The following is an 8,624-nucleotide window of genomic DNA, read 5'->3' on the forward strand; positions in this document are numbered from 1 at the left end:
TTCAAAACTTAACCTCTGTGTTAGTTTCCTATTGCCACTATAATAAATTACTTCAAATTTAATGGCTTAAAATAGCTCAAATTTATTACCTGACATTTCTAGACATCAAAAGTTTAAAGTCAGTCTTATTGGGCTCAAATCAAGGCGTCTGCAGACCTTCATTCCTTCTGGAGGCTCTAGGAGAGAATTGTTTCCTTGACTTTCTCATGTTCTAGAAGCTACCTGCTTTCCTTGGCTCATGGCCCCTTCCTCTGTCTCCAAAGACAGCAGTGCAACATCTCCTCTCTGACTTCTGATCTAACATTTCTCTTTCTGACTGTAACAGCAGCCTCCTTCTCATTAAAACCCTTGTGACTATATTGGCTCCACCTGGATAATCCAGGATAATCCTCTCCTCTCAAAATCCTTAAATAAATTGCACCTGCAAAGCCCCTTTTCACCATGTATCATATTCACAGGTTCTAGGGATTAGGATTTGGCTTTGGCAAGCTTATATTCAGAAGGCATAGAGGTATTTACAGCACGGCAAAAATAGCACAGCAAGCATCTTAAATATGCTCTAACTCTAGCACATCCAGCCCATGCTATTAACCTTTGCTACCCAAAATTTCATCTTTTCTACTCAACAAGCCTCTTAAGGCATGTGCATTCTAAAGGGTGTGGGTGGGGAGGGACCCCGGGTGGTTCAGTCAGTTAAGCCTCTGCCTTTGGCTCATGTCAGGATCTGGGACCGCTCAGCAGGGAGTTTGCTTCTCCCTCCCTCTGCCCCCATCCTGCTTGTGCTCTCTCTCTTTCTCTCTCTCTCTCAAATATATAAATCTTTTTTAAAAAGGATCAGTAATATTCCTATAAAATGTGAAACATTGTGCCAGCTCATAAACTTTTTTCTCTTATTTTTTTTAAAGATTTTATTTATTTATTAATGAGAGATGCAGAGAGAGAAAGAGAGAGAGACAGTGACAGAGACAGAGACACAGGCAGAGAGAGAAGCAGGCTCCATGCAGAGACACTGATGTGGGACTTGATCTTGGGACTCCAGGATCACACCCTGAGTGGAAGGCAGACACTCAACTGCTGAGCCACCCAGGGGTCCCCATTTTTTTCTCTTAATACATAAATACTCAAATAACTCCACTTATTGGACCTTTACTATATGTTATCCACTGTGCTAAATGCTTTTTATACATTGTGACCTAGTCCTCAAAATAATCTTATGATGTGGTCATTATTATTATGAAACCTATGAGACAGATGAGAAAATTTAGATGCATAGAAGGTAAGTAATTTCTCAAGGTCAGTCTAATAAGTGATAAGGGAAGATCTGAAGACATAGAACTCTGAGCACAAAACATGACAAGGTATTCTCTGAAGAGTTTTTCAATCCCATGCAAATATCTTCTACACCCTTCCTACATATCACAATGTGGTAGTTAGAGAAATGGGCAATGTGTTAACTGGGGCATTTATTCTGGTATTTCTGGCTTCCCCCCAGGGTCATAGACACCTATATGCTTGAAAGGAATGTGTTGGTCAGTCCCATGCTCATACAGAACAGAAGCAGTGCACCTGACCAGGACACTGGGCATCTTTGTGACATCTCATATAGATTACTCAGCTTTGTCCGGAGCCTTGTTTTCCCCATCATGGGCTCCTGCAGGAATGGAACTGGATCTATAGGTTGGGCCCTGTTGATTTGGCCCTGTGTGATCTATGGCTAGCAACTATCTTCTGCTCAAGGCAATATCCAGAGACAATGATCTGATCGGATGACCCACCCTTTTCATCTTCTGATCAGGGTGACACTCCTACTTGTTGGGTGTTTCCTTTTGGAATACTTCCTTCTTGCCCTATCCCAGACTTAGTGCCTTTACTGCAAGTATGCAATGAACCTTTACTATGGTGGCCCCTTTCAGAAAGTAGTTTTTGAGGACACCAGATATTTTCAGCACTAGCTCACTCCTAAGTTCTCATGGTTTCCATAGCTTTCCACCATTTTGAAGCGGCTGTGCTACAGAAACATTTGTTGCTAGATCCTATCTATTTTGAGTCTGGGTGTCCGTGTTCATTCCTTTCCCCAGCAAGGCAGACTTTAACTACTAAAGCATTCCAAACATATATGTGTGTGTGTGTATATATATATGTCATTCCAGACTGGTTCTCATAGCATAGGGATTTGGAGCGTTTGAGATTCTGCATTCAAATTTCCCTTTGTCCACTTGCCAGCTGTGGGACTTTGTACAGGAGTTAGTTACTCTGAGAGCTCAGTTTTATTATCTTTAATCAGAGGTGGTGGTAAGTGGTAAGGCTCAGTGTTATTATCTTTAATCAGAGGCGATGTTAAGTGATCAAGGGTCATTGTAGGGATGAAATGAAATAATGCACGCGAAGACTCAGCAGTCAGCATGACACACAATTTCTCAATAAATGTTAACCACGATTATGAATACATTCCTGTAGAAAATGGCCATTTTCTTTCTTTCTTTCTCTTTTTCTTTCTTTTTCTTTCTTCTTTCTTTCTTTCTTTCTTTCTTTCTTTCTTCTCTCTTTCTTTCTCTCTTTTTCTTTTTCAAGATTTTATTTATTTATTCACGAGAGACACAGAGTAAGAAAGAGGCAGAGACACAGGCACAGGTTGAAGCAGGCTCCATGCAGGGAGCCCGATATGGGACTCGATCCTGGTACTCCAGGATCACACCCAAGGCAGATGCTCAACCGCTGAGCCTCCCAGGCGTCCCTCCATTTTCTATTAACATCAAAGTGGTGGGCATTTTTAATTCACCACATTGCAGAGTATTGTTCTAGAAGAAACTTCTCTTGTTTTGCTGGACTTAAATCTGGTCTTTGAGGGGCCAGTTCCACGCTAAATCCTGGTTGCTTCTTGACCCACCCTGACATGCTCTGTAGCAGAGGATGGCATGGTTTACTTCCATCCACCCCCCCCCCACACACACACACCTTTTATTCTATGCCAGTTACAGAACAATAGTTGTGTGTGCCTGTAAAGATCTGATCTTTTGCCCAGGGGTTCTCTAATTGTGAATAGGTCTTTATCAGATGTTTTCAATACACAAGCAGTTGTTGAAACCTCCCTCAGGCCACACTGCATCAACTCTTCCCACAGAGTTCTAGGACTGAAGTAGCTAAAGGCCCTCCTGGCTCTGAGCTCAGTATTCTGAGGCACCTCCCTTTCCTTCTCCTCGTATATCATTATCAGTAAGAACTTGGCAGGGAGAGGCAGATAAGCACCCAGTGAGTCCTTCAAGTCTTGCAAATAATCCAAGTTTGCACAGTGGCATTTCCCTGAAGATTAACCTTTCTCTCACTTGCTTCCACACAAGCTTTCAAATTTATTTTCTGCAGTTCCTATCCACCCTGCTTTTTGTAATTTCCCTAGCATTAACAAATCCACGTTTTTTTAATCATTTATTTTGACATAAATTAAAAAATGGGTGTGCTCATCCCAGTTATCAAATGTCACTTCAAATCTTAACAATTGTAAAGCCACAAACACCAAACCATTAACAATTTTGTTTGCTCTCGAAGCCCTCTCACTCAGGATTCTTTCATTCTGTTTATTATCTCTGTTTGAGGGGGCGTGCATCTTGAGTTATGTGCCAGGAATAAGGTCTGGCCATGGTTTAAATTTCATCCCTTCAGGCACTGTCATCACACTCTCTGGGAATACCTATAATTTGGGGACCATGTTTGTTCCATCATGGGATAAAGAAAATTCTACCAATTTATTGCCTATTTGGAAGTTATTAATCTAGTCTTTTGGGGATCCTTCTCAGGAATCTGAGCTCAGGATAGACTTCCTCCTTCTTTCTTCAACAAGTAAAAAAGAAAGGAGAGGTAGGGAGGGGGTAAGGAATGGGAGGGGGTAAGGAAGAAAGAAGAATGGGAAAACCCAACTCCTAGGTTACAGTGATTTTAAAATTATGGCCATATATTCTTTGATGTGCCACCCTCCTAAAAGTAGAGCCCAATTTCCCTCCCCTTGAGTGCAGGCTGGACTTAGTGACTCCCTTTTAACAAATAGAATGGAAAAAAAGTGACTGTGTGCAATTTGGACACTGTGGTTTCCATCTTGGTTACTCTGTTTCTTACACTCTCTTGAATCACTTGCTCTGGAGAAGCCAGCTGCCATACTCTGAGCTGCTCCATGGAGAGACCCATATGGCAAGGAACTGAGGGAGATCTTTGGTCAATGGTCAGCAAAGACCTGAGGCCCTTGGTCCAATAGTCACAAGGAACTGAGGCCTGCCAATAGCCATGTGAGTGAACCATCTTGGAATTGGATTCTCTAGCTCTTATCAAGCTCTGAGATGACTATGGCTCCATCTGAGATCTTGACTGAAACCTCATGAGAAACTTGGAACCAGAACCACCAGCATTTTGACCCTCAGAAACTGTGAGATATCTCATATAAGTATTTATAGTTTTAAGCTGCTATATTTTAGGGTAATTTATTATACAGAAAGAGATAACTTAAATACAACTAGTAATAGTTGCCAGCATACCCAGATAGCACAGAAATTTAATTTGAATGCAAAGGAAGATAATCAGTACATTTTGATCAAGTAATTTCATTTCTAGAAATCTGTTCCAGGAACTACCACCTCATAATTACAAATTTATATGCAAAGTTATTAAGGATTACTACCTTATATAAAAATGTTCAGCAATAAGAGTTGTGAAATAAATTACATTTTGTCAATTTAAAATAATTTTAGGGGTGCCTGGGTGACTTGGTTGGTTGGGCCATCGATACTCGATTTCAGTTCAGAACACGATCTGTGTCCTGGTATAGAGTCCCACATCAGGCTCCGCGCGGTGGGGAAACTACTTCAGGATTCTCTCTCCCGCTGCCCCTCCCCCAACTCGCTCACTAAAATAAATAAATCTAAAAAATAAATAAAAAGGATTTCAGTTATTTTAAACAATATTTAACAATAAGTTTAAAGAGTTTGTAAAAAAAAAAGAGTTTGTAATGCAATGTAAGATACTCTTAGGACTCAAAGAAATACAAAAGGAGAGAAGAATTCATGCAGGACTGTAATGTATAAATATTATATATAATATAATGTAATTTATGTATTTATGTAATGTATAAATATAAATATATATACTGTATACATAAATTATAATATAATTAGAGTCTTGAGATGAAAAGATTATAAAGGACTTTCCCAGTGGGCTCAAAGTTCAATCACAAGTGTTCTAATATGAGGGAGGCAGAGAGAAATTACAAACAGGGGAGGAAAGACAATATAACTATGGAGGCAGAGTTTGGAGTGATGTAGCCACAAGCCAAAGAATTCAAGCTGCCTTCAGAAACTAGAAAAAGCAAGGAATGGTTTCTCTGCCGGATCCTCCAGAGGGAGCCTTGTCCTGCTGACACCACGAAATTAGCCCAGAGACACTCACCTCAGATGTCTGGCTTCCAGAACTGTGGGAGAATAAGTTTCTGTTATTTTAAGCCACCAATTTAGTGGTAATTCATTTACAGTAGCCATAGAAAATGGATGCACTAATTTTGTTGAAAATTTTTGTTTCTATACTCATATGGGATATTGGTCTGTAGTTCTCTTATGATATCTTGTCTGGTTTGGGTACCACATTAAGCCACACACCTGCCCATAAAGTTCCTATCCAAAACCAGTCCTGCCACCTAGAATTAGATCACATATCCTGTGGTCTACTAAAGGAGAGGCAACAAGTCTTCCCTCTTTCTTCTATATCAATAGATTTTCCTTTTCTAACTTCCTTTATCACCATGCAAAGATGCTATTATTTTCCACCGCTTAATTTAATAAATCAAAGCCTCTTTTGACACTGTTTAACCTTTCCACTACTGTCCCTTGCCTCTTTTGTCTTTATGCCAAAACTCTTTAGTTGCCTGTACTCACAATCTTCACCTCCCCTCTTCTCATTCTGCTTCACCCACTCCAATCAAGGGTTTGCCACCACCAAGCCACTAGGCCAGGCTTCCTTAAGATTACTAATGACTCCACATCGCTAAATATAACAGTTTCTGTTTATATGGCCATCATAACACCTGATACAGCTGACCACTTTCTCCTCCTCTAACACTTTTATTCATTTAGACTTCAGCCTAGCACACTGGTTTCCCTTCTAAATTGTGGCCATTCTGTCTCCTTTTCATTTCCTGAATGGTCTGCCAAGGTCAGGGTTCAGATTACTTTTCCATCAACTTTTCATTTTACCTGAGCTCATCTAGTTCCTCTAGCTCCTCCTCTTTTCTACCTACCAACACCTGCTACATGTCATCTAGTATTACTGCTTTGTATATTACCTGTATGTCAATAACACCAAAGTTATATTTATCTTCTAGACCTTTCCTGTGTACTTCAGGCCATATATTCAATATCCCACTTTTATATCTCTTGAATGTCTGATATATGATTCATACTTGACCAGTACAAAACAGAATTCCTAGTTCTTTCCCCTAAATTGGTTCTTTTCTAGTCTTTTCCATCTCAGTGAATAGGCGCTCCCTTCTGCTAACGGTCAGGCCAAACAGTTGCTGTCTGCCAGCAAATCCTATTAGTTATACTTTTGAGATATATTCAGATATTGAGGACTTTTCATCATCTTCAGTGTATTTTTCCAGGGCCTAGAAAAGTACTTGATGCACAGTAGTCATGTAATAATGATTTGCTGAAAGAATGAATGAAGTCAATTATGTCCTATCCCTGCTCTCTGTAACTTCCTTGACAAAGCTTGGCCTACAATGCCTTTCTGTGCTGTAACCTGGTGCACCTATTCCTCTCTCTTCTCATGTTTTGCCACTAACCAACAGGTATCATGAGCTCCAATTATAGTGACCTACTTCAAGTTTTCCAATTTATCATGGTGTTTCATTCCTCTGTGCCCCTCGCAATGCTGTTCCCTCAGCCTAGAACATTCTGATACTTTAACAGTATTTCCAGATTTATCTCAGCCAACAAAAAATCTCATTTTCTTCTCTCCCGTGCTGGCCTACCTCGGCACATGCACCTCTGTCACTACACAAAGCACACTCCACTGAGTTTGCCTGTCTTCCCATCAGGATTCTATGTTCTGTGTCTTGGTCATCTCTCTTTGGTATACCTAAAGTGTAGCACAGCACCCAGCTTACGGAATGCAATGAACGGGAACAAGTGAATGAATGAAAAGACTCCTCTGTGCACTGGGTATGTTCATATACAGAATCACAAAACAAGAGTTAATATGAAAATATGTTCTTTCACTATAAATATGAATGAATTATTACTTGGCAGCAACACTTCACACTCGTCTCTAAAAAAAGGATGAATCTGAATATTTGCTTTGAGGGTGGTTTATTTTTATTCCTCCAAACTAATCCAAAAACAAGCTAACATTTCTTTTTCCTGGCATAGTCATTCTTTCTCTTTAAAAAAAGGTTATTGTGATAAGAACACTTCACATGAGATCGACTGTCTTAAAATTTTAAGTGCATGATACATTATTATTGACTATAGGTACAATGTTCTACAGCAGCTCCCTAGAGTTTATTCAACTTGCTTAACTGACTCTTTATGCTCATTGATTAGGTAGAAGAAAACTATATTAAATAAGTATACTCTAATTTTACTGAAAAAATATTTATTAAACTTCCATGTGCCATATGTGGAACTAGATGAACTATTTTCTACTTCTACTACCATCCCCCACCCCAGGCTCTCTTTTTCTCTTCTCTCAAGATTGAAATCAGCCAGTTCTCAAGCCTAACCAAAACTGTACTGTAACAATATAAAGATTACAAAATGCTTAATTATCATAAGATTGCAACTATAAACAAAAGTATGTGTGGGCAGAGACTGGAGAAGTAATATAAAATGCAGCTCACTGACATTTACTGAACACAAACTCGGACCCACACACTGTTCTAGATACGATTACAAAGAAGGAACAGTCCCTCTCCTGGAGCAGCCCACAATCTCATAGCATTTACGCAAATCCTATAATCTCTTTGATAAGTAACATCGGTGGCACTTGCTTTCTCCGCAGCTTGGAGGACACCAATGTACCACAGGAGCCAATCTACTGAAGTGTTGGCGGCCCAGTAGGGCTTACGGGCCTCTAGGGAATTACTGTGGAGAAAGGCGACTGTATTATTAGTGGTACCTAGGGTTGTTATTGAGGTAGAGAGTAAAAGAGAGTTTTGGTGTGTAAGAAGCAGTAGGTGTCCTCCTCACACCATTATCCAAAAAAATCAGTGTTGGTGTCTCTGAAGCATAATAACTGCAAGGTTCTATTCAAAGAGCCAGTGAGAGGGGAGGGTGGCAAATTGACTATTGGCTCTGGGATGGTTCTTGGAACGTAACTTCCTTCTCCAAGCTTGCACCAAGGTCTGTTTATAGCCATCCTTTCCCATATCTGCCAGCGCAGCACCCTCTCCCTGAACCAGTCCCAGGAAGGGTTGGTCCATCAGCTACTTCACAGGCAAAGAGATGTGAAGTTTCTAGTGCCTCTCCTAAGATCTAAAACACTAAAGGCTTTTTCTCTCCTTTTCAGAAAGGGCCAAGACCTGAGAAGTGCAAAGGCCTTTTTACCTTCCTTGAAAAGAAACAGCAGTACCACTTCCCGTTCCTTCTAGA

The sequence above is a fragment of the Nyctereutes procyonoides genome, unplaced genomic scaffold (genome assembly GCF_905146905.1).
Source record: "Nyctereutes procyonoides isolate TBG_1078 unplaced genomic scaffold, NYPRO_anot_genome, whole genome shotgun sequence".
Lineage (NCBI taxonomy): Eukaryota > Metazoa > Chordata > Mammalia > Carnivora > Canidae > Nyctereutes > Nyctereutes procyonoides.